Source organism: Eurosta solidaginis, chromosome 5, assembly GCF_040869045.1.
Source record: "Eurosta solidaginis isolate ZX-2024a chromosome 5, ASM4086904v1, whole genome shotgun sequence".
Lineage (NCBI taxonomy): Eukaryota > Metazoa > Arthropoda > Insecta > Diptera > Tephritidae > Eurosta > Eurosta solidaginis.
The window spans coordinates 91,685,852-91,713,494 of record NC_090323.1 but is presented as its reverse complement, the minus strand read 5'-3'; the positions used below and the strand labels follow the sequence as shown (position 1 = coordinate 91,713,494).

Genomic DNA, 27,643 nt, shown 5'->3' with positions numbered 1-27,643 from the left:
AACCTTTGTCTTTGTGCTTAGTCGGATTCGATAGGGACTTTACGGTGGACCAAAGTTTACCCACACCGGTAGAGAGGTTACAACCTCTTAGGTGCTCCTCCCATTTCGCCCGCTTGTGTTCATCCACAAGCAATCTGATGCGTTGGTTTATATCCCTTATTTGGGGGTCGCCTGGATCAAGCTGTCTTATAAGGTCACGTTCTCTCGCTAAGTTTGCGACCTCCGCCGGGAAGTGGGGCCGGATTTCGGGAATTCTCCCGGCGGGAATGAAATGTGCCGAGGCGGATTTAATGACCTTACGGAAGACACGCTCCCCTTGGCGGGCATCAGTCGGGATAGGGAGGGCAGCAAAGCGGCTGTCTGTAAAGGATTTATATTCTTCCCACTTTCCTTTTTTGAAGTTTATGAAAGTGCGTTTTTCAGTGACGATGAAGTCGGCTGTACGCTCAAGCGAAATAAGTATGGGCAGGTGGTCGGATGCAAATGTTACCATCGGCTGCCAGTTGATGCAGTTTACGAGTTCTGCGCTCACGATAGAGATATCTGGCGAGCTGTGACAGCTTCCTACCATACGTGTGGGGGCGTCTCCGTTTATTGTGCAGAACGTCGTTTCTTCTATTTGATCTGCCAACACTCACCCCTACTGTCCGCCCGCAAGTTTGAATGCCATAGATCATGATGGGCATTGAAATCACCTAGGATAATGCGATTGTTGCCAGTGAGTAAGGCCCTGATATTGGGGCGGTATCCACTGGGGTAACAGGTGGCAGGGGGGATGTAGATGTTGATGATTTCTAGGTTTGCATCGCCTGACCGGACAGATAGGCCTTGACGTTCTAAGACATTGTCCCTGCGGTCCATGCCAGGATCAAATATATAATATTGCACAGATTGGTGTATGATAAACGCGAGACCGCCTCCATTTCCGCTCTCGCGGTCTTTCCTGTGAACGTTATACCCAGAACAGGTCTGCAATGTAGATCTTGCTGTGAGTTTAGTCTCTTGAATCGCAGCAATGCGGATGTTGTGCCGCTTCATGAAATCGACTATCTCCGTGATCTTCCCAGTTAGTCCATTACAGTTTAACTGCAGGATTCTGAAGTGCATAAGGGGAGACGTCGCCACTCTGGGGGTAAGTGACGGGTGACTACACCTGGGTTGTGGAAGGCCAGGACGCAATTGCTGTTGTGGCCCTGGGACTGGGCGTCCTTGGGCAAGCATTGGGGTACCCGGATGATTTGGGTTTGCGACCTGGAAACATGGCGCGATGAAACCCGTCGGGGGGTTGCCGTCGCGGAGACCAGAACATCTGGGAAAGTGGCACCACCCAAGGCAGGAGCTGCATTGGGCGGATGTCGCAAACCTATATATTCTGTGCTGGCAGACGGTGCAAACGGAGGTAGGGACTAAGAGTCTGTTTCCCTGACCTGCACGATTGCTGCCGGAAAAGAGGGGGGGGGGGGGAGAAGACGGGGGCAGGGGCTGATGCTCAGCATTGCTACCAACTCTACTACGAAGGTAGTAGTTATGAGTGGTATCAGCTGTTTGAGTTGTTGGCGCCGTGGGGCGCGAGCAGCAGCGGGTACTTGTTGTGGCTTGCTGAGCAGCGGGGCTGCTGGAAGGTAGTGGGGGGCGCTAAGGCGTAGACTACGGGACGCCCTTGGGCGTGAACAGCAAGGAGCCACAAAAGATTTATAAAAGTTACGTGGACGTCGGGTTTTGGGATCAAGCCCAGAACAACCTGTCCGATGCAGCCATCCCTTGCACGAGACACACTGAACAGAGTATGACCGTCCTAAAAAGATTCTTTTCCGGCAGATGCAGCAAAACCATTTCTCAGAACCGGGGTCAGGAGACGGACCCGGATTGGGTTCGATGCCTTCCCGGAGTAAGAGAATATGGAGCAGTCCTGCTGCAAGGAGCTGCTGGGAGGATGACAATTTGTGGGAGGGACGAAACAAATTAGATGGGGTCACACTGAAATGACAGTCCTTGGTCGGGAAAAACCGCGAGTCGCTCCGGTACATAGAACCGACTGCCTTGGGAAGCGTTCTTGTCGGGGGGCATAGCATCGATTCCACACTCAAAGCTCGCGATGAAATCACAGATGCTTTAGAGTCCGCCGATTTTTCCCTTCGCAAATGGACGTCAAATTACTCAAGAATACTGAAAGGAATACCCAAACTTAATCTGCTCAACGAAGACTTTTTGGAATTCGAGGACGCGAGTACGGTCAAGACCCTAGGCATTCGATGGAACGCGCATGCAGATTATTTTTACTTCACCGCAAAACCAATTGAAAATCGGGATATGATAACGAAAAGGGCGATACTTTCCGCAACCGCTAAACTTTTCGATCCTCTAGGTTGGCTTGCCCCAGTCGTCACTGTTGCCAAAATCATTATGCAAAACATTTGGCTGGAAGAGACTGACTGGGACGAACCAGTGTCGGCAGGAACCCTAGACCGATGGCATAATTTTATGCAGGAATACCCTTCCATTAACGAAATTCATATCCCACGTTGGGTGTATTTTGCGCCAACCAGCGACGTTGAAATACACGGCTTTTGCGGCGCCTCGGAAAAAGCTTACGCCGCGATAGTCTTTTTACGAGCAAAGATAAAGGATGAGGTCTACGTTAACCTATTAATCAAAAACAAGAGTAGCACCCGCTAAAACAATTTCCTTACCACGATTAGAGCTATGCGGTGCAGTTTTGCTGGCCGAAACCATCGAATCAGTGCGCGATGATCTGAGTTTAGAAAATTTCAATCTACACCTATGGACAGGCTCCATGATTGTTTTAGCGCGGATAAGAAAACCCCCTTGTTCTTGGTCAACCTTTGTCGCTCATCGAGTAACGAAAATAGTAGAAAAGGTAGGAAACAAATCCTGGCACCACGTAGAATCCGCATCCAATCCTGCAGACCAAGCTAGCCGTGGGATACCAGCGAAGGAGTTAGTCAACAACTCTCTGTGGTGGCAGGGACCTTCTTGGCTACAAGCAGATAAGACAGAATGGCCAATACAAGAAAAGGACTATCGGACTAACATAGAGGAGAAACGGGTGCAGGTTCATACAACTTCAAAGATAAAAGAGAAAGAGGGCATCCTCGACCTGTTTTCCAATTTATCAAGGGCCTTGAGGGTCATATCTTATGTTTGAAGATTTATCCAAAGAACCAATCCGAAGACAAAATCTTCCTTTAAAGCGGCATCGTACTTCATTTCACCCGATGAAATTCAGGCCACGACAAGTCGTTTAATAACTATCTACCAATGGAAGCATTATTCGGAGGAACTTGCGAGTTTAAATTCCGGGAAACTCATCGTTTCAAAGAGTGAAATCCTGCCTCCGGTTGTCTTTCAGGGGCCAAGGATCTTCCCTACAGTGAACGGCACCCGATCATTCTGCCGTATGACTGCCGGCTCACACGAATTCTTGTCCAGTTCATCCATAAAGACACCCTGTATGGGAGAACCAACTTATGTTTCGTCGCCTACGCACACAATATTGGATCCCTTGGGTCAAAAATATGATCCGATCTGTCATACATAATTGCAAAACGTGCACAATTTTCCGCAAACGGTCCCAAACCCAACTTATGGGAGATCTACCTTCAGAACGAACCACCTTTTCCCGGGCTTTCACCAATGCGGGGGTAGATTTTGCTGGACCATTTGACATCAAATCTTATAGCGGAAGAGGATGCCGCATGTAAAAGGGTTACGTCTGCCTCTTTGTCTGCTTTGCAACCAAGGCTATTCATTTGGAAGCCACTAGTGACCTCAGTACTGCCGCATTCCTGGCAGCTTTCGATAGGTTTGTTGCTCGGCGAGGATGTCCAAAGAACATCTACTCCGACAACGGAATCAACTTTGTCGAAGCCTCCAGATCTCTCCGCTCAGAACTCAAAGCTTTCCTGGCGGACAAACTCTATCCAAGTACAGTCATCAAAACCGGGCATGGCATTTCATACCACCAGGAGCTCCTCACGTGGGCGGACTATGGGAGGCAGGGGTCAAAAGCTTGAAGAACCACTTCAAGAAGATCGCTTTGGATCACAAATTTACCCTTGAAGAGTTCAACACCTTACTTTGTCGAATCGAGTCCTGTCTCAATTCTCGACCATTAAGCCCCTCCTCCAACGAGCCGTCTAACTTGGAGACACTTACTCCAGGACATTTCCTCGTTGGAGGGCACCTACTAGCTCCACCGGAGATTGACGTCAGCGAGACTCGCGCATCGCTCGTCAATCGATGGGAAAAACTTAAGGCGCTGCATCAAACCTTCTGCAAACAGTGGAAAACGGAGTATCTCACCGAATTGCAGAAGCGCATTAAGTGGAAGCATCCACAATCAATCCTCAAACAGGGGGACCTAGTCGTCATTAAGGAGGATAATCTGCCCCCTAACGAATGGCGACTAGGTCGGATAGCCTACCTTCACTATGTCCTCGATAACCGAGTTCGAGTCGTCGAACTGGATACGGCAAGGGGACAAACCACCAGACCAATCACAAAGTTGGTCCTACTACCACCCTCCAGTGAGGGTGAGGGAGACTCGTAACTCCCACCCGTTATAACAACCCCCCTCTCAGACCGCCCACCAACGCATCGCGTAACCCTAAGAGCGCAACCTAGGAACGATCAACTCGAGCTTTGTTTACTGCGGCATATAAATTAAAACAAGAGAAACGATATAAATATTTATGGTTAGGGAAATCTAGCTTCCTAATGAAAAAAGGCAACAATGATAAGGTTATCAGTATCAGAACATTTGATGATTTGCATTTAATAGTTAACTAGCTAATTTTAGCTCTTCTCTTAATTTTTATATTTACTTTTAAAGATGTTCTCAGATGTTCTGCCTAATGATAACCCAATCGTCGCTAGCAATAATGTTTTGAATAACTCGCCCTCAACTGATTCTAACAAATTATTAGTTATCCATCAAAATATACGTAGTCTTAGACAAAATTTCGATGTATTCGTTGGTAATATAGAAGCGTTAGGTATAAAGCCAGATATTATATTTTTGTCTGAAATATGGATTTTTTCGTATGAAGTAGGAGATTATAAAATCCCCAATTATAACTTTTATACAAATACCAATGACAGCTACAGTGCAGGAGGTGTTGCAGCTTTTGTACGCGATACTTTTGACTGCTCGTCAGTTAGTAATAGCTTACAAAGTGCAGATACGTTACAGCTTTCCATCAATATCAAAGGCGAACTATTTGTTTTCTTGGGGGTATACAGACTTCAGTCTGTACCTATCTCGTTATTCCTTGAAGAATATTCCTCTTTAGTGGTAAATGCGAAATCGGTAAATTTTTTTTATTCTTGGTGACATCAATTTGGATATTTTGCATCGTTCCAGTATTACCGACGAATATTTGGCTTTAATGGCGGTAAATGGTTTGGAATCCTACATAAATGAACCAACACGAACAAGTTCAGGCACTTGCATTGACCACGCGTTTTGTCGTTTCAACTCGCTCCCTAATAGAAATTGTACAAGTCTTAATATGGACTTGCAAGTAACCGATCACACGATGACTGGTATACAGCTTACTGGTATTACGTCAGGCAAACCAAGTATCAACCGCGCTCGTAAATCGATTTGTAAGGTAAACTTTACGATGCTGAATAACAAGCTTCTTCTCGAAAATTGGTCAGACATGTACGCGGAAAGTAACGTATCGGCGGCTTATGGTGTATTTTTAAACACTTTAAAAGTGCATGTCAATAACTGCACTCTTAATGTGAGTCAGCGTAAACAAGCTCTGCGGCTTAAACCTTGGATTACCCGAGATCTATTAAGGAAAATAAAGTTCAAAAATAAGTTAGGCAAAAAATGTGCTAAGCATCCCAATTGTAGGTAGCTTCGCTCTCGCTACAATAAAATTAGCAATCAGTCCAATAAAGCAATACGCACTACGCGCGATACATTTTTTAAAAACAAGTTTAACTCAGCTTTGGGCAATACCAGAAAAGAATGGGGCGTCATCCACAGTTTCCTAAACCGGGACAGTGTAGAGAGCCACGATCCAGTTACCCTACGTGCTGACAGCCAGCTGACTACAGACCCAGAAGAATTTAATACATACTTTACCTCGATTGGTAATTCAAGTTCAACCCTTTGTGATTGTCAGTTTGCAGCCAATCTACCCTTATGCCAAGTTGCAACTAATAGTTTCTTTTTTAACCCCATATCCAGCTTCGAAATCGCTAAAATTATAAAAACATTGACCAACTCTAGCTCTTGCGGCGATGACGGTATTTCAAATAGTTTATTAAAAAAAATATCGCTCAATATAGTAGATATACTGAAACATTTATTCAATAAAAGTAAAACTCAGGGTGTTTTTCCTGATGATCTTAAATGTGCCATTGTAATCCCGATCTTCAAAAAAGGGGATAAGAGGGACGCACGTAACTACAGGCCCATATCTCTACTCCCATCGATTTCCAAAGTATTTGAAAAGGCGGTTAAAAATAGAGTGGTGAACTTTCTAGATAAATCGAACTTTTTCAGCCCCATGCAATTCGGATTTCGATCCAGACTCTCAACAGAGGACGCTCTACTAGATTTCTGTTCAAAGGTGTACAAAGCTCTAGATAGTAAAAGTAACTGTGCTGGTTTATTTGTCGACATAACAAAAGCTTTTGATATGGTAGACAGGAATATACTTCTGGAAAAAATACATAGTGCAGGTTTTCGTGGCTTTATGTACAAATGGTTTACATCTTATCTGTCTAATAGAATACAAAAAGTTAAAGTGGGTAGTTACTACAGTAGCCTGCAGGAAGTTAATCTGGGCGTACCCCAAGGCTCTGTCCTTGGCCCGGTACTGTTCCTCATTTATATTAATTCAATTTTTTCAATTCCATTGAAGGGCAAAACGACTGCCTTTGCAGATGATCTTGCCATTGCGTATAGTACAACGAGTTACTTCGAACTAATATGTGATATTAGCCACGATGTACATATGCTGAGGACTTGGTTTGCTTTACACAAGCTACTAGTTAGTAACAAAACGAAGTTGATGTATTTTAGCATTGCTCCCAAAGAATTTGAGGTTTGTGATCTTTTTTTTCATTCAGCAGAATGCGCACGTTTTAACATGCATCATATGGTGTGCACTTTGAATGGCACGAAAAGTTCATTTGCAACCAACGTTAAATGCAGTGATAACTGCTTCAGGATTGATGTTGTTGAAAATTTCAAATACCTAGGCATTACAATCGATAATCATTTAAATTGGTCTGCACACATTCAGAAACTAAAACATTACTTTCTGTACACTACCCGTCACTTCTATCGTCTCAAAAAGTGTTGCACTATGTCCACTCTAAAAGCTGTTTACTATAGTCTAGTCCAATCGAAACTTCAATATGGGATTACCTGCTGGGGTGGCGCCTCGGCTAGTAAGTTGTCACCCATTGTAACACTCCAAAAGGGAATTATAAGACGCATATGTGGCGCAAACTACAGGTCTCACGCTATGATATCCTTTAGGAGACTAGATATACTACCATGTCGTCATCTATATTTATTTAAAGTCCTAAAAACGTTCTTTATTAGATCGGGGTACTTAGAAAGTTATCCGTCTGAAGTCTACAACCTGAGGAGCAATCTGCTTACATCGGTACAAATCCCGCATGCTAGGACATCTCACTTCAGAAGTTTTTATACATACACGTCGTGCAAAATGTTCAACACTCTCCCTACTTCTGTACAAGTTATAAGAAATCTTAACCTATTTCAAAATAAAATAAAAATGTATCTGATTAGTTTTAGCCACTACGATCTAGAAGCCTTGCTGAGGACGTTGTTGTAAGTCATATGTAACTTTTTTAACTATATCAACTGTTTCTCTATCGGAACCTTAACTAATTAACGAATTATCAATTGTTTCTCTATCGTAATCTTAACTAATTATCTGAATTATTATGAGTTTATTCTATAATATTATTAAAAACTATACACCCCACACTGAAAAAGAATTTTAATATGTGAACTGGCATTTAATACTATTTTAAAAATTTTATATAAAAAATGCCATGTATCTTTCTTATGCTATAGAGTAATAGAATGTGCTCTTTCAATATTGTAATTTATTTAAAATATGCATTAAGAAATGTTTAATAAATAAATAAATAAAAAAAAATAATAAATAAATAAAAAATAACTGAGGATCCTAAAACCTCCCTAAGCATTGTGTGCCACACCGAAATCCTCGGGCTCGCCACGTGAGCGGACCTATTCCAACCAATTTTTAAATCAATTTTCAAACTACACGTGCGAGACTACCACTGAGGTTTCCAAACCGCCCCCGGCACTCAGTGCCAACTTCGGAATCCTCGGACTTGCCACGTGATCGGAAACCTAGCAATCTAAACTAACTTCACAAGTATTCGCCGTGTGAGGCTTCCCTTGAGGATTCCCACCTCCTTAAGCACTGTATGCCACACAGGAACCCCCGGGCTCACCAAGGGAATCTACACTATTCTCTAAACCTCGCGCTCTCGGGTGACGGGGATGTAAGGAGTGCCTGCCGGGAGGCTGTCGAGGGAAAGGGAGAACCCAGCTCTCGTTCACCCCGAACGAGGCCAACAAACCCCATAACCCAGCTCTCGTTCAACCCGAACGACCCCAACACAATCCTAACGCAGATCCATTATCTGCCACAGAACACCGTTGAATCAATAATTATATGTTTTTTTTTTTTGTATTTTGCAAATTTCTTTATCAGCAATAGATTTTAGTATACAAGTCAGATCCTCTATAGACATATATTTCTATACCCAGTTTTACTCGTACATAGGGGGTATTATAGCTTTACGGGGGTACAGATGGGCTGTTATCTTGTTAAGGATAGATAAGTATAAACTTCCGTATATCAAAATTACATATATCGAAATAAATTTTGATTGGGCCATGTCAAACCGTCCCTTCATTAAATTGTTATCTTCAACAAAAATTCAGAAAACCTAAAAATAAAGACGGCTGCATCATGTATCAAACACCTCAGATGTATTTCACAAACTGGCCAACCCCATCTGCCTTGGCAGAGGACTACTGGCTGGTGATCATCACATGAAGAAGAGGGCGAATATTATAAAGTCCGCCAGGAACTTTCGAGTTTTAAACGATACCTGCCTTGAGAGCCGTCATTATGGTCCTCAGTATGGAACTCAAGTTTTACCGTCTATTGCAAAGCAAAACGGTATTCAACATACACGCTATATCCAAAAAAGTAATATTTTCTTTGCCTTCAAAAAGTTCTATTAACCAAATTTTTCATAAAATAAATTTCATTCGAATAGCAAAAGATTTCTCGGGGCCCGAATCGTATATCCCAGACAAAAAAAATCTTCAATGAGAAGTAAAATTTTAGCTTGCACGACGTATTTACTTTGACAAAATTTTAATCAAAAGGGACAAAAAATAAGTAATTGTCTTACATTAAACGATTTGTTATACTAGGTTCAAACACACACCAAATTGGCAATATATACTATTTGGGCAATTTATTACGCAATTTGTCGTATATCAAATTGTAATAATAAATTGCCAATTTAAAAAAAATTCCGTAATAAATTGTTTCAAACTGCAAATGCAACATTGTAAAGTGTGTTTATTGAGTATATTAAAAGTCAGTTACGCATGGCTGAACTATATGGTTGGCTCATCTCATCAGCTGATTTTATGTCTTTCATTTCACTGGAGTAGGGATTGTCAAAAGAAAATGGCAAAATCAAAATGAAACCAAAACATTGAACACGTTTTCTTACAACACACAAAAATTTCAAAGTTTTATGTTTTCATTTCATTCCATGCACCTAATACCAACACGCACATTTTGACAGTCTCAACAAAGTTCTTACTGTAGAGATGAGCCAACCAGCTATCAAATTACTACTGTGTAAGCTAAATAGAGTTGTATGAACACCACTCAAGTTAAATCGAAATAGCCTCAATTTATTTTTCTGTTTGAACATAGTATTACTGCTCATATTGAAGTATTACATAGTTGGTATAAGTAGTGCAAAGGTAAAATAATATTGCAATATATAAAAGATATTCACATACCAACCGTTAATGGGGTTTGCGTCGTGTTGACGTAGAAAATTCCCAAACGTCCACGGTTTTGCCGAAATTCACTCTTAACACCAATTTTTAACATTTCACTCTCAAAAGTATGCCATTATGCTTGAAGAGGAACTTCTTCATATTATAAGTCGCCGCATTATTATTGCCACAAATACCGCCCAATACATCAATTAATGTACCACTACCACCAGTATACTTTAAACCAGCTGGTGGTGTGGTCAAGCCCAACAAATCAGTGTGTGCATTGCTATTTACCCTGGCAGAATAATATACAAATAATCAATTGAACAATTATTAACATTACAGATTCTCGATACTCACAAAACATTATGGCACGTGCGTCTGGATGAGCCTGAAAGTGTTCGAGTGAATATTTTCCCGCATCATCAGATTTCGGGTGCCCAAAATCCAAAATTTAATGTACCTTAAGTATGCGCCCATCAGTCATTGGGTGCGTTAAAATTTCGAATGGATTTGGACCCAATTTATCACGTGAACGACCTAACAGCCGACGCAGTTTCGGTTCAATATTTACCACGCATGCCGAGCAGTAGCAGTGGTTTCCGGTATAAAAGAATCATCGTTGACCCTTGGGTCAGCAATTGATTGCTGGAAGAGGGATTCAACAAACTGGAAGTTCTCCCAATACAAATAAAAACGCCCAATCACTTCACCAATGCATATTTCGGCATCGCTACATATGCGTGCCTTAAGCAGTGACCCCAACCCTCTGCCGTTCTCAAACGTGCCGAGCCCACTACTTAAATCATATAAGCACAAGGCAATGCCTGTCGCATCCAACACACGATGCTTTGCGTAAACAAAGGCTTTTAGTGCAGCGGAATCCACCAAGCACGGAACAACTGGCGTTCTGGTTCACACTGTTGAGAGAATCTGAAATAGATGGGAAAAAACTGCAATAGCTAATTATAACGCAATATAATGAAAATGATTCCACTTAGATTGAATTCTTGTTAAAGAATGTCCTGCACATTCGGCCCGCGTGTACTGCCAGAGAAAATTATAACCTGAGATATAGCGCCCAATGGAAGTCCAAACGAAACCAGCGCTTGCATCAAGTGGTTTAACAAAATTCAGGCACAAATCAGCACCAAGCTCTTCTAGTTTTTTCACGTTCACGTGCAGTTTGAAATCCTCATCATCCAACCAATTCTCTATTTGTGAAAAATGGTCATTATTGGCAGCGTCCAGTCTCTCTGGTCACATCCGTTTGTTTTCCTTATAGCATTGAACTCGGTAGCTAGATATTCGCGCAAGCGTTATTGCAGCTCTAAACCACCAACCGACTGCCTTGGGAAGCGTTCTTGTCGGGGGGCATAGCATCGATTCCACACTCAAAGCTCGCGATGAAATCACAGATGCTTTAGAGTCCGCCGATTTTTCCCTTCGCAAATGGACGTCAAATTACTCAAGAATACTGAAAGGAATACCCAAACTTAATCTGCTCAACGAAGACTTTTTGGAATTCGAGGACGCGAGTACGGTCAAGACCCTAGGCATTCGATGGAACGCGCATGCAGATTATTTTTACTTCACCGCAAAACCAATTGAAAATCGGGATATGATAACGAAAAGGGCGATACTTTCCGCAATCGCTAAACTTTTCGATCCTCTAGGTTGGCTTGCCCCAGTCGTCACTGTTGCCAAAATCATTATGCAAAACATTTGGCTGGAAGAGACTGACTGGGACGAACCAGTGTCGGCAGGAACCCTAGACCGATGGCATAATTTTATGCAGGAATACCCTTCCATTAACGAAATTCATATCCCACGTTGGGTGTATTTTGCGCCAACCAGCGACGTTGAAATACACGGCTTTTGCGGCGCCTCGGAAAAAGCTTACGCCGCGATAGTCTTTTTACGAGCAAAGATAAAGGATGAGGTCTACGTTAACCTATTAATCAAAAACAAGAGTAGCACCCGCTAAAACAATTTCCTTACCACGATTAGAGCTATGCGGTGCAGTTTTGCTGGCCGAAACCATCGAATCAGTGCGCGATGATCTGAGTTTAGAAAATTTCAATCTACACCTATGGACAGGCTCCATGATTGTTTTAGCGCGGATAAGAAAACCCCCTTGTTCTTGGTCAACCTTTGTCGCTCATCGAGTAACGAAAATAGTAGAAAAGGTAGGAAACAAATCCTGGCACCACGTAGAATCCGCATCCAATCCTGCAGACCAAGCTAGCCGTGGGATACCAGCGAAGGAGTTAGTCAACAACTCTCTGTGGTGGCAGGGACCTTCTTGGCTACAAGCAGATAAGACAGAATGGCCAATACAAGAAAAGGACTATCGGACTAACATAGAGGAGAAACGGGTGCAGGTTCATACAACTTCAAAAATAAAAGAGAAAGAGGGCATCCTCGACCTGTTTTCCAATTTATCAAGGGCCTTGAGGGTCATATCTTATGTTTGAAGATTTATCCAAAGAACCAATCCGAAGACAAAATCTTCCTTTAAAGCGGCATCGTACTTCATTTCACCCGATGAAATTCAGGCCACGACAAGTCGTTTAATAACTATCTACCAATGGAAGCATTATTCGGAGGAACTTGCGAGTTTAAATTCCGGGAAACTCATCGTTTCAAAGAGTGAAATCCTGCCTCCGGTTGTCTTTCAGGGGCCAAGGATCTTCCCTACAGTGAACGGCACCCGATCATTCTGCCGTATGACTGCCGGCTCACACGAATTCTTGTCCAGTTCATCCATAAAGACACCCTGTATGGGAGAACCAACTTATGTTTCGTCGCCTACGCACACAATATTGGATCCCTTGGGTCAAAAATATGATCCGATCTGTCATACATAATTGCAAAACGTGCACAATTTTCCGCAAACGGTCCCAAACCCAACTTATGGGAGATCTACCTTCAGAACGAACCACCTTTTCCCGGGCTTTCACCAATGCGGGGGTAGATTTTGCTGGACCATTTGACATCAAATCTTATAGCGGAAGAGGATGCCGCATGTAAAAGGGTTACGTCTGCCTCTTTGTCTGCTTTGCAACCAAGGCTATTCATTTGGAAGCCACTATTGACCTCAGTACTGCCGCATTCCTGGCAGCTTTCGATAGGTTTGTTGCTCGGCGAGGATGTCCAAAGAACATCTACTCCGACAACGGAATCAACTTTGTCGAAGCCTCCAGATCTCTCCGCTCAGAACTCAAAGCTTTCCTGGCGGACAAACTCTATCCAAGTACAGTCATCAAAACCGGGCATGGCATTTCATACCACCAGGAGCTCCTCACGTGGGCGGACTATGGGAGGCAGGGGTCAAAAGCTTGAAGAACCACTTCAAGAAGATCGCTTTGGATCACAAATTTACCCTTGAAGAGTTCAACACCTTACTTTGTCGAATCGAGTCCTGTCTCAATTCTCGACCATTAAGCCCCTCCTCCAACGAGCCGTCTAACTTGGAGACACTTACTCCAGGACATTTCCTCGTTGGAGGGCACCTACTAGCTCCACCGGAGATTGACGCAGCGAGACTCGCGCATCGCTCGTCAATCGATGGGAAAAACTTAAGGCGCTGCATCAAACCTTCTGCAAACAGTGGAAAACGTAGTATCTCACCGAATTGCAGAAGCGCATTAAGTGGAAGCATCCACAATCAATCCTCAAACAGGGGGACCTAGTCGTCATTAAGGAGGATAATCTGCCCCCTAACGAATGGCGACTAGGTCGGATAGCCTACCTTCACTATGTCCTCGATAACCGAGTTCGAGTCGTCGAACTGGATACGGCAAGGGGACAAACCACCAGACCAATCACAAAGTTGGTCCTACTACCACCCTCCAGTGAGGGTGAGGGAGACTCGTAACTCCCACCCGTTATAACAACCCCCCTCTCAGACCGCCCACCAACGCATCGCGTAACCCTAAGAGCGCAACCTAGGAACGATCAACTCGAGCTTTGTTTACTGCGGCATATAAATTAAAACAAGAGAAACGATATAAATATTTATGGTTAGGGAAATCTAGCTTCCTAATGAAAAAAGGCAACAATGATAAGGTTATCAGTATCAGAACATTTGATGATTTGCATTTAATAGTTAACTAGCTAATTTTAGCTCTTCTCTTAATTTTTATATTTACTTTTAAAGATGTTCTCAGATGTTCTGCCTAATGATAACCCAATCGTCGCTAGCAATAATGTTTTGAATAACTCGCCCTCAACTGATTCTAACAAATTATTAGTTATCCATCAAAATATACGTAGTCTTAGACAAAATTTCGATGTATTCGTTGGTAATATAGAAGCGTTAGGTATAAAGCCAGATATTATATTTTTGTCTGAAATATGGATTTTTTCGTATGAAGTAGGAGATTATAAAATCCCCAATTATAACTTTTATACAAATACCAATGACAGCTACAGTGCAGGAGGTGTTGCAGCTTTTGTACGCGATACTTTTGACTGCTCGTCAGTTAGTAATAGCTTACAAAGTGCAGATACGTTACAGCTTTCCATCAATATCAAAGGCGAACTATTTGTTTTCTTGGGGGTATACAGACTTCAGTCTGTACCTATCTCGTTATTCCTTGAAGAATATTCCTCTTTAGTGGTAAATGCGAAATCGGTTAATTTTTTTTATTCTTGGTGACATCAATTTGGATATTTTGCATCGTTCCAGTATTACCGACGAATATTTGGCTTTAATGGCGGTAAATGGTTTGGAATCCTACATAAATGAACCAACACGAACAAGTTCAGGCACTTGCATTGACCACGCGTTTTGTCGTTTCAACTCGCTCCCTAATAGAAATTGTACAAGTCTTAATATGGACTTGCAAGTAACCGATCACACGATGACTGGTATACAGCTTACTGGTATTACGTCAGGCAAACCAAGTATCAACCGCGCTCGTAAATCGATTTGTAAGGTAAACTTTACGATGCTGAATAACAAGCTTCTTCTCGAAAATTGGTCAGACATGTACGCGGAAAGTAACGTATCGGCGGCTTATGGTGTATTTTTAAACACTTTAAAAGTGCATGTCAATAACTGCACTCTTAATGTGAGTCAGCGTAAACAAGCTCTGCGGCTTAAACCTTGGATTACCCGAGATCTATTAAGGAAAATAAAGTTCAAAAATAAGTTAGGCAAAAAATGTGCTAAGCATCCCAATTGTAGGTAGCTTCGCTCTCGCTACAATAAAATTAGCAATCAGTCCAATAAAGCAATACGCACTACGCGCGATACATTTTTTAAAAACAAGTTTAACTCAGCTTTGGGCAATACCAGAAAAGAATGGGGCGTCATCCACAGTTTCCTAAACCGGGACAGTGTAGGGAGCCACGATCCAGTTACCCTACGTGCTGACAGCCAGCTGACTACAGACCCAGAAGAAGTTGCTAACAAATTTAATACATACTTTACCTCGATTGGTAATTCAAGTTCAACCCTTTGTGATTGTCAGTTTGCAGCCAATCTACCCTTATGCCAAGTTGCAACTAATAGTTTCTTTTTTAACCCCATATCCAGCTTCGAAATCGCTAAAATTATAAAAACATTGACCAACTCTAGCTCTTGCGGCGATGACGGTATTTCAAATAGTTTATTAAAAAAAATATCGCTCAATATAGTAGATATACTGAAACATTTATTCAATAAAAGTAAAACTCAGGGTGTTTTTCCTGATGATCTTAAATGTGCCATTGTAATCCCGATCTTCAAAAAAGGGGATAAGAGGGACGCACGTAACTACAGGCCCATATCTCTACTCCCATCGATTTCCAAAGTATTTGAAAAGGCGGTTAAAAATAGAGTGGTGAACTTTCTAGATAAATCGAACTTTTTCAGCCCCATGCAATTCGGATTTCGATCCAGACTCTCAACAGAGGACGCTCTACTAGATTTCTGTTCAAAGGTGTACAAAGCTCTAGATAGTAAAAGTAACTGTGCTGGTTTATTTGTCGACATAACAAAAGCTTTTGATATGGTAGACAGGAATATACTTCTGGAAAAAATACATAGTGCAGGTTTTCGTGGCTTTATGTACAAATGGTTTACATCTTATCTGTCTAATAGAATACAAAAAGTTAAAGTGGGTAGTTACTACAGTAGCCTGCAGGAAGTTAATCTGGGCGTACCCCAAGGCTCTGTCCTTGGCCCGGTACTGTTCCTCATTTATATTAATTCAATTTTTTCAATTCCATTGAAGGGCAAAACGACTGCCTTTGCAGATGATCTTGCCATTGCGTATAGTACAACGAGTTACTTCGAACTAATATGTGATATTAGCCACGATGTACATATGCTGAGGACTTGGTTTGCTTTACACAAGCTACTAGTTAGTAACAAAACGAAGTTGATGTATTTTAGCATTGCTCCCAAAGAATTTGAGGTTTGTGATCTTTTTTTTCATTCAGCAGAATGCGCACGTTTTAACATGCATCATATGGTGTGCACTTTGAATGGCACGAAAAGTTCATTTGCAACCAACGTTAAATGCAGTGATAACTGCTTCAGGATTGATGTTGTTGAAAATTTCAAATACCTAGGCATTACAATCGATAATCATTTAAATTGGTCTGCACACATTCAGAAACTAAAACATTACTTTCTGTACACTACCCGTCACTTCTATCGTCTCAAAAAGTGTTGCACTATGTCCACTCTAAAAGCTGTTTACTATAGTCTAGTCCAATCGAAACTTCAATATGGGATTACCTGCTGGGGTGGCGCCTCGGCTAGTAAGTTGTCACCCATTGTAACACTCCAAAAGGGAATTATAAGACGCATATGTGGCGCAAACTACAGGTCTCACGCTATGATATCCTTTAGGAGACTAGATATACTACCATGTCGTCATCTATATTTATTTAAAGTCCTAAAAACGTTCTTTATTAGATCGGGGTACTTAGAAAGTTATCCGTCTGAAGTCTACAACCTGAGGAGCAATCTGCTTACATCGGTACAAATCCCGCATGCTAGGACATCTCACTTCAGAAGTTTTTATACATACACGTCGTGCAAAATGTTCAACACTCTCCCTACTTCTGTACAAGTTATAAGAAATCTTAACCTATTTCAAAATAAAATAAAAATGTATCTGATTAGTTTTAGCCACTACGATCTAGAAGCCTTGCTGAGGACGTTGTTGTAAGTCATATGTAACTTTTTTAACTATATCAACTGTTTCTCTATCGGAACCTTAACTAATTAACGAATTATCAATTGTTTCTCTATCGTAATCTTAACTAATTATCTGAATTATTATGAGTTTATTCTATAATATTATTAAAAACTATACACCCCACACTGAAAAAGAATTTTAATATGTGAACTGGCATTTAATACTATTTTAAAAATTTTATATAAAAAATGCCATGTACCTTTCTTATGCTATAGAGTAATAGAATGTGCTCTTTCTATATTGTAATTTATTTAAAATATGCATTAAGAAATGTTTAATAAATAAATAAATAAAAAAAAATAATAAATAAATAAAAAATAACTGAGGATCCTAAAACCTCCCTAAGCATTGTGTGCCACACCGAAATCCTCGGGCTCGCCACGTGAGCGGACCTATTCCAACCAATTTTTAAATCAATTTTCAAACTACACGTGCGAGACTACCACTGAGGTTTCCAAACCGCCCCTGGCACTCAGTGCCAACTTCGGAATCCTCGGACTTGCCACGTGATCGGAAACCTAGCAATCTAAACTAACTTCACAAGTATTCGCCGTGTGAGGCTTCCCTTGAGGATTCCCACCTCCTTAAGCACTGTATGCCACACAGGAACCCCCGGGCTCACCAAGGGAATCTACACTATTCTCTAAACCTCGCGCTCTCGGGTGACGGGGATGTAAGGAGTGCCTGCCGGGAGGCTGTCGAGGGAAAGGGAGAACCCAGCTCTCGTTCACCCCGAACGAGGCCAACAAACCCCATAACCCAGCTCTCGTTCAACCCGAACGACCCCAACACAATCCTAACGCAGATCCATTATCTGCCACAGAACACCGTTGAATCAATAATTATATGTTTTTTTTTTTGTATTTTGCAAATTTCTTTATCAGCAATAGATTTTAGTATACAAGTCAGATCCTCTATAGACATATATTTCTATACCCAGTTTTACTCGTACATAGGGGGTATTATAGCTTTACGGGGGTACAGATGGGCTGTTATCTTGTTAAGGATAGATAAGTATAAACTTCCGTATATCAAAATTACATATATCGAAATAAATTTTGATTGGGCCATGTCAAACCGTCCCTTCATTAAATTGTTATCTTCAACAAAAATTCAGAAAACCTAAAAATAAAGACGGCTGCATCATGTATCAAACATCTCAGATGTATTTCACAAACTGGCCAACCCCATCTGCCTTGGCAGAGGACTACTGGCTGGTGATCATCACATGAAGAAGAGGGCGAATATTATAAAGTCCGCCAGGAACTTTCGAGTTTTAAACGATACCTGCCTTGAGAGCCGTCATTATGGTCCTCAGTATGGAACTCAAGTTTTACCGTCTATTGCAAAGCAAAACGGTATTCAACATACACGCTATATCCAAAAAAGTAATATTTTCTTTGCCTTCAAAAAGTTCTATTAACCAAATTTTTCATAAAATAAATTTCATTCGAATAGCAAAAGATTTCTCGGGGCCCGAATCGTATATCCCAGACAAAAAAAATCTTCAATGAGAAGTAAAATTTTAGCTTGCACGACGTATTTACTTTGACAAAATTTTAATCAAAAGGGACAAAAAATAAGTAATTGTCTTACATTAAACGATTTGTTATACTAGGTTCAAACACACACCAAATTGGCAATATATACTATTTGGGCAATTTATTACGCAATTTGTCGTATATCAAATTGTAATAATAAATTGCCAATTTAAAAAAAATTCCGTAATAAATTGTTTCAAACTGCAAATGCAACATTGTAAAGTGTGTTTATTGAGTATATTAAAAGTCAGTTACGCATGGCTGAACTATATGGTTGGCTCATCTCATCAGCTGATTTTATGTCTTTCATTTCACTGGAGTAGGGATTGTCAAAAGAAAATGGCAAAATCAAAATGAAACCAAAACATTGAACACGTTTTCTTACAACACACAAAAATTTCAAAGTTTTATGTTTTCATTTCATTCCATGCACCTAATACCAACACGCACATTTTGACAGTCTCAACAAAGTTCTTACTGTAGAGATGAGCCAACCAGCTATCAAATTACTACTGTGTAAGCTAAATAGAGTTGTATGAACACCACTCAAGTTAAATCGAAATAGCCTCAATTTATTTTTCTGTTTGAACATAGTATTACTGCTCATATTGAAGTATTACATAGTTGGTATAAGTAGTGCAAAGGTAAAATAATATTGCAATATATAAAAGATATTCACATACCAACCGTTAATGGGGTTTGCGTCGTGTTGACGTAGAAAATTCCCAAACGTCCACGGTTTTGCCGAAATTCACTCTTAACACCAATTTTTAACATTTCACTCTCAAAAGTATGCCATTATGCTTGAAGAGGAACTTCTTCATATTATAAGTCGCCGCATTATTATTGCCACAAATACCGCCCAATACATCAATTAATGTACCACTACCACCAGTATACTTTAAACCAGCTGGTGGTGTGGTCAAGCCCAACAAATCAGTGTGTGCATTGCTATTTACCCTGGCAGAATAATATACAAATAATCAATTGAACAATTATTAACATTACAGATTCTCGATACTCACAAAACATTATGGCACGTGCGTCTGGATGAGCCTGAAAGTGTTCGAGTGAATATTTTCCCGCATCATCAGATTTCGGGTGCCCAAAATCCAAAATTTAATGTACCTTAAGTATGCGCCCATCAGTCATTGGGTGCGTTAAAATTTCGAATGGATTTGGACCCAATTTATCACGTGAACGACCTAACAGCCGACGCAGTTTCGGTTCAATATTTACCACGCATGCCGAGCAGTAGCAGTGGTTTCCGGTATAAAAGAATCATCGTTGACCCTTGGGTCAGCAATTGATTGCTGGAAGAGGGATTCAACAAACTGGAAGTTCTCCCAATACAAATAAAAACGCCCAATCACTTCACCAATGCATATTTCGGCATCGCTACATATGCGTGCCTTAAGCAGTGACCCCAACCCTCTGCCGTTCTCAAACGTGCCGAGCCCACTACTTAAATCATATAAGCACAAGGCAATGCCTGTCGCATCCAACACACGATGCTTTGCGTAAACAAAGGCTTTTAGTGCAGCGGAATCCACCAAGCACGGAACAACTGGCGTTCTGGTTCACACTGTTGAGAGAATCTGAAATAGATGGGAAAAAACTGCAATAGCTAATTATAACGCAATATAATGAAAATGATTCCACTTAGATTGAATTCTTGTTAAAGAATGTCCTGCACATTCGGCCCGCGTGTACTGCCAGAGAAAATTATAACCTGAGATATAGCGCCCAATGGAAGTCCAAACGAAACCAGCGCTTGCATCAAGTGGTTTAACAAAATTCAGGCACAAATCAGCACCAAGCTCTTCTAGTTTTTTCACGTTCACGTGCAGTTTGAAATCCTCATCATCCAACCAATTCTCTATTTGTGAAAAATGGTCATTATTGGCAGCGTCCAGTCTCTCTGGTCACATCCGTTTGTTTTCCTTATAGCATTGAACTCGGTAGCTAGATATTCGCGCAAGCGTTATTGCAGCTCTAAACCACCAATGTTCGATCGTAACCCACCCCAAATACTTGCACCACTGGATTTGGTGCTTTGGTTATTTTATCGTTAATTAATTGATAGCCAACCACAGCAGCAGAGGTTGTATAAGATCCCATATCGGAGAAGATGAAATATTTTACGGACCCGTTAATCTCTGCACGATGAAATACGCCCTGGTTACCTGCAACAGCTGTATAGCCATTGATTGACTGCAAAATTTTTAAACTAGCCGCTGGTCTAAAATAGTGTGCAAATGTGAAAATATGTTTTCAATATGTTTGTTTATATTTTCAACAAAAAAAAAAAAAATGCTTGAACTTGAACGGATGAGCCTTACAATGTCAGGTTGGCATCTGAAACGAAAAGAAATTTAATAAAATAGAATAAAATGAAATTATTAAAGCAAGTGCAAAAGTTTGAGTAAAGGCATATTTACCCAGAACACGTTTTTTTTCTCCAGACAGGTACATACCTTTGTGAAGGTTATATTCATTCACAATCGGTATGTATTCACATTTTCATGAATGGATGCCATTTTTAATGAACGGCACAAGGTTGCCACTCTCAACACATTGCTCCCTTAAGATAGGGACACATTGCGTGCGATACAATGGGATCTCAATCTGGATCCGTGAGGACCGTCGAGCCCGACTGTTGCAACGCGAGTTAGGAAAGGTGTCCTAAACACCTTACCAACAGCAAAAAGCAAAAGAGAAAAAAGCAATCGTAATTCAACGTATTCACTTTTTAATAACGTAATATATATAAACCAACAAGGAAATAACAACACCAATAACAATTCATTTCAACCTAACAAACTATAAATACAATCCAGTCTGAAAAAAAAACCCAAGACGGCTAGGCCGGGGAGTGCTTACGCCGCCGGTGGAGGATCAACGAGCTGGCCGACGGGTAGCGGTTGGGGCAGCATGGGCATCCGTAGGGGGTAAACCCCATGTGCCCATTTAAATGGGCCACCAATGCACCCCACGTAGCGAATATATGGGGAAAAACCTGACACTGAAATCGGGGCTCACCTCCGGGCTCAACGAACCACTCCCACATCTCCCCCTCCTGCCTCCGAAAGAATGCGAAGCACCATCGCGTACTTTCTTCGTAGCGGATCGAACGAATCATATACCACCATCCACCGTCCGCCGCGCACGGTTATCGGCACCCGAATCCACCATCTGAAAAAAAAGAAAAAACAAAAAAAATTTTTTCTTCAGCCATGTGCCAACTCTACCACCAACTTACCTCGTGTCCCTGCGGATTGAGAACCAATACCTCCTGCCGTCTTCCGTCCGCCGTATACGCGGTCACCCTTCTCATTAAATCCATCTGGAAAACAATGGAAACCTCCGGTTAGTAAAACGAATTCTAACCAAAAACTACAATATTTTACTTACGTTGCTTGTCATATGAACTTGACCGATAAAAATGCCGTTTTCTGTGCACAAACTCAGGAAACACCACGATTCTAACTAGTAAAACCCTAACGCGCTGATCAGATGAACAGCGGTCAACGGCAAGCTAAATGTAAAAAAAAAAATGAGAAATAATAATAACGAAATCCCTCCACGCAAACAACTTATGTCGCGCGTCGGAACTCATAGGCGAATTACCGTAAATACGTTCCTGACATAACCATTAGGTATCATCACGCTGCCCGATGGGTAGCACCACACAGCTGCTTCAGTCAATATGTGGAAGAGCGACCAGCTGACAGTTCCACAAATTACCACACTCGATAGTGTGGGATATCCCCGCCAGGGTTGTGTTGAAATCAACAAACACACACAATTTGTGATTCTCACCCCAAAATTGCAATGTCAATACAAATAGTGTTCCAAGTCGGCGAGTGAGGGACACTTTACACCTGTAGCACATATTGTTTTTTAACGACGTCGTTCAAACGACAATCTGATTCACCAACTCTGAATTACCGACATTGAAAATACACGGCTTTACCGTGATACCCTATTCTACACAATTAATAGTACTTAAAAGCAACTAGTATATAAACGCGTATTGTATCAGGAAAACAACAAAAACTACAGTTTGTCTTTCGTTTATGCTCAATAGTTTTATTTAAGGTTGGAAATATTTACCCAAATAAAATTTACATTTAGGCGTATCTAAATGAAGTATAATTATCTCTGCCGCATAACATAATAAGATTATGCATTCCACTTGAACCCCTTATCCCGAGTACGCCAACCAATATGTCAGCCAGAATCGACCCCTGGTCTCCGTCCATTAGCCACCCAACCAACCTATGCAGCGATATTACTAACCGCTACCACTGCCAGACATGCCTGGATTTGCACTCAAATGCCCCAATATGTTCACCATCGCCTGCCGTCTGTGCACCAAACCGCACGGAGTGAGATTGTGCCCAATTTACCGGGGTATGTCGACTGAGGAGCGACTACGCACAATACTAATTCACCGCTATTGCCCCAACTGCCTATCCCCGTTCCACCGCCTGGAAATATACCCAAGCCAAGACCGATGCCGACGTTGCAATGAAACACAACACACAACGCTACATATGGAGGAGGATCAGCCATCGCCAACTCAAAGCAAGCACGACGACGGCGATGGGAGCTCGGATGAGGTACTATCCATCCACGTCAAAGAGCAAACAAAGTCATGGGCCCGGCATATCGAGGAAGAAGAGAGGCTAAGCAATGCAGCAGAGGTAGCCCAATCGGGTAGCTTAGAGACGCCGCGATTCCGGCCACCACTACGCCACGAGAGGCCCGAGAACCACTCGCCTATGCACGGCGCTTTCGCGCGCTTACAAGACGGGGATGGCGCGAAGACACGTCCTTTCCGCCCATCGCACCGCCCTACTTGTAAACAGCGTGATGACGCGGAACCGCGTCCGTCCCGCTCGTCATGAGAGTTCGCTGGGAGGGCGGCCCCTAATAAGATGCGCAACAACCATAGAGCTCTTGTGAGGCAACAACAAACCCGTACAGACTTCAGGAGTGGTCGGCTCCGGGACAATTTGGCGGCACTTACTATAACTCGAGCACAGATCGCCATCACGCAGACAGCAAGAGTCCGAATTGAGTCAGGAGGCCGTTTAAACCTGGTCCGCGCCCTGTTAGATGCCTGCGCTCCCACTAGTATTATCGATGCCAATCTAGCCAAGGATCTACGCCTGGAGCGCAACAATACCGCACGTCTTTCGATGTGCACCGTCGGAGAGGGAAGTATGGGGTAGCGGGAAAGATCACGACCCAAGCCACCGTAATGGCAAATTATGCCAGGTTAAACCAAACGGCAAATATGGACCCGTCGGTAGCGGCCCCATTCCAGTTCATGAAGCTGGCCGATCCGATTTTTTACCGATCGTCGCCAGTGTTGCTCACTTTGGGCGCCGACGTCTACGCCAGTATTATGGTCGGCGGGCTCCTCACCCAAGCAACAATTTTCGGCCTCGTTGTGTCTGGAACCCACCCACTATAAAAACTTTAAGTATACCACAAGGTACATTTTAAACCGAGCAACCCCACGTACTTGAACACTAACGATTTTCTCTTTCATCCACAGTTCAGCGAGGTTGCATTATTGAAAGCACGGATGTCCACCGGAGATCGTACTTACCATACAACCATACATACATATCATATTTTTAATTTATTTAGTTTATCCCGCATTGGGCAGGTTGCTGGCGCACTCACCGAGTTTCAAGTTGCTCGCCGCAAGGGGCCGGCATTTTTAGGCCACGAGCCTAAATATTTCGGACCACCCTAACGCGAGTATTAGTTATTTTATTATTAATACCGGTAATGGCTTACACCAGTCGAAAGCTAACTTTGAAGGGGAAAAACTCAACGAAAGTTGGCTATTCGCAGGTGCCGCGAACTTTTTCGCGGTCTTGACTCCTTCTTCTAGTTTGGAACGTTCACGAGCCAGCAGCTAGCCCCAGGTGAGTTATCCTATTACATACATATCTTTCATAGTTTGTGCATATAATTTACGCTATAATTGCACTTTACGATTGTGATTCATTTTAATAATTGCGATTATAACAATGGAATTTTCCCTTGTCAATTGTATGGCAATCAGCCACCCATATTTCTCATTTTAATTGCAATTTATTTAACAATTTGCGGTCGTCATATTATTAAAATTTGCAACTCATCATTTTACAATTGGAATTTCGAAGTAGTTTGTGAATTAATTATCCTATTTCATATATATAACAATTCAATTCCATTGTTTATAAAGAGAATAAATTTTTACTACTCGTTTCTAATTCTTTCTTTTATTTATTTTTATTTGCGTGCGATCGCGCCCACGACCCGGGTGCCACATTCCCACCGTAAACCAAATTGTGAAAAGAAATTGTAAAAAAACAAATTCTTGAATTACAACCTTTTCAACGGACTTGTTGCGGCCGTTGTATTAAGATAGGTCGATTTATACTTTTTTTACTTTAAAATTTATTTCATTTGTGGTATTCACGTCAGCGTTTTCAACTCATCTGCTGATAAATTAATTTTATACCTCAGCTTAATATAATTATATTATATTGTAACTTATTACGTTTTTTGTTTCTATCGTGCATAATACATTTGTACTTTTAAATTAATTCATGTAGTTGTAAATTGTATATATCACATATATGTACATATGTATATATATACATTAAAAGGTAGCAAGTTTATTGTTTACTAGCATAAGTTAAATATATTTAAAATACAGCTGCTAACACGAAGATAGCAGTGGTTATTTTGGTAAATATAATTCGAAAGCAGAACTATCGAAAAGTTCCCTTTATAAATAAAAACACTTAGCAGAAAGTCGAAAGTTGACTTTTCCATTTTTATATTCGTTTCGAACTTTGAGGAAAGGAAAAAAAGATTTTCGAAAACCCCATAGAATTAACGATTCTCTCTAAATGAGGCGGTTTAAATTTTCCTTAAATTTTTGAAAACGTTTTTGAAGCTGCTTTGCATAGTTTCAGTAACCAAATTAATGTAAGTTTTTCTTGATTTTATCGAAAATAGGAAAGTAATTTAATTCACGAAATTTTACAAAAATTTCCACTGCTATTTTCGTGCTCACAGTTATTATTTTATATTTTATTTTTTTGAGATTTTATAATTGATTTAATAACAGGTTGATGTCATATGAGATGTGTTTTCATATTTAGTTTATAAATTTTTGTATTTGCTAATGTGTTACATACTTTTTTTATTTAGTTCATTTCATTGTATATTGTATTTAGCGTATACAGTTGTGTTCACAAAAATAGCAATAAACCTTATTTTAGCATTTAATTGTTTATTCGTTTACATAGTTTGGAATTAAATAAAGTAACAAAAAACTAGAGTAAAGTTATAATATATAATTTTTGTAAATAAAATTATATGTTGGCATTGTCAAAGAAAAATAAAATTGTTTACTTAAGTAACTTATATTCATCACAGCAGAGAAAGTCCCAGTGCCTCGGGTCCTTATAATAATAATAATAAATTATGGATATTCATTTTTCAGTTTCTAACATATATGTAATATATTGGCAGTAGCATAATGAAATTTAAAAGTGGATTTTAACTGTTGGTTAGAATTTCTTAACCAATTATTGCTGGGGCTCTAATGATAAGTTTTTTTAAAGAAGTTTTTATTGTAAAAAATCGGTTATGAAATTCTAACCATGAAGTTTCGTTTATTCTATTTGCATATACATCGACTGTTCAGTGGAATAGCATCCTACCCGGCTGCCGTTTCGAGAACGCTCTTTCCCACGTTTGAATAACGCCCTAACTCAGAAATTTTTTCCAAAGACGTTCACAACAGAACTCGGTATCAAAATGCATACGTTCTTTAACCAAATTCGGAGATAGGGCGTTTCCGAAACAAATTCTGAAAGAGGACGTTATTTAAACGTTTTCTGAGATAGAGCGTTTTTGAAATTGCAACTGATATAGCGTGATATTCTACCCAGCAGTCAATATGTTTGCCTTTTTATATGGGAATGGTTTGTCCACCACTAAAAACAAAATTTAATATATCAATTTTCATTTTGTCTTGAACATCTTGTTCAACTTTGAGAAGATAGATATCGAGAGTATTAAAAAAAATGGTATTACGACTTTTTTGAGGTAGAGAAGGTTTTGATATCCTTAGCCAATCAGTTACAGCTCCACATAGGGTGTCAAACCGCGCTTCTTTTCGTTTGGATGACGTCGCTGGAGCGGCACGTGGCCCTTCTTTGGATTAAGAGGACGTAGATTGAGGGGAACATGGCCCTTCTTCGGATTGGAAACTTCCAGGAGGTGTTAACGGTGATATGTTGAAAACTTTCGGTACTTCTGCGTTTTGCGACTGCTCGAGGATAGATTCTTCGTCGTAAAATTGTGCAAACAAAGGCTGCGATTGATACGCAGACGGCAAATGGTAATCTATGGATCAGTTTGTAATTGAGCATTAAATTGATCCTGCTGCTCTCGAGGCTGTGATTGATAATTGAACTGATCGTTAGAAACAACGTATAACGGTTGCGGCTGGTGGGTGACTTCCAATAGAGGTGAATATACACGCTGCGACTGATACGTGGAATGCACTGACCGCGGCCGTTTAAAACCACCTTCTCCAAGCTTGGAAACAGGTATCGGTGGCATAGTTTTCGGAAAACTGCGTTTATTGAAAGAAGTGTTGCCGGTAGTCCTGAAAGTACATATTTATATATAAATAATATATTCAGTGCCAGGAAAAATTGTTGGTAAATCGCATTCATTTTTATATCTGAAATATAATTTAGATGTTCCCCTACCCGATATTTCTCGCTGCG

General features: G+C 41.0%; 2 long non-coding RNA genes across 3 annotated transcripts in view; one reads left to right on the top strand and one right to left on the bottom strand.

The window, feature by feature from the left end:
• LOC137234014 (uncharacterized) overlaps positions 1 to 21,236 on the bottom strand; it is a 38,427-nt gene extending 17,191 nt beyond the window's left edge. The window contains exons 1-4 of the long non-coding RNA XR_010947649.1: positions 19,850 to 21,236; positions 19,508 to 19,784; positions 10,445 to 11,017; positions 10,103 to 10,379 (exon numbers count right to left, since the gene is read on the bottom strand). This is a non-coding gene — a long non-coding RNA (uncharacterized lncRNA). The remainder of the gene's footprint in view (positions 1 to 10,102; positions 10,380 to 10,444; positions 11,018 to 19,507; positions 19,785 to 19,849) is intronic.
• The window catches only part of LOC137234015 (uncharacterized), a 33,503-nt gene extending 7,545 nt beyond the window's left edge, over positions 1 to 25,958 (top strand). For both annotated transcript variants that reach the window (XR_010947650.1, XR_010947651.1), the window contains exon 3: positions 24,394 to 25,958. This is a non-coding gene — a long non-coding RNA (uncharacterized lncRNA). The remainder of the gene's footprint in view (positions 1 to 24,393) is intronic.
• The last annotated feature ends 1,685 nt before the right edge of the window (positions 25,959 to 27,643 follow it).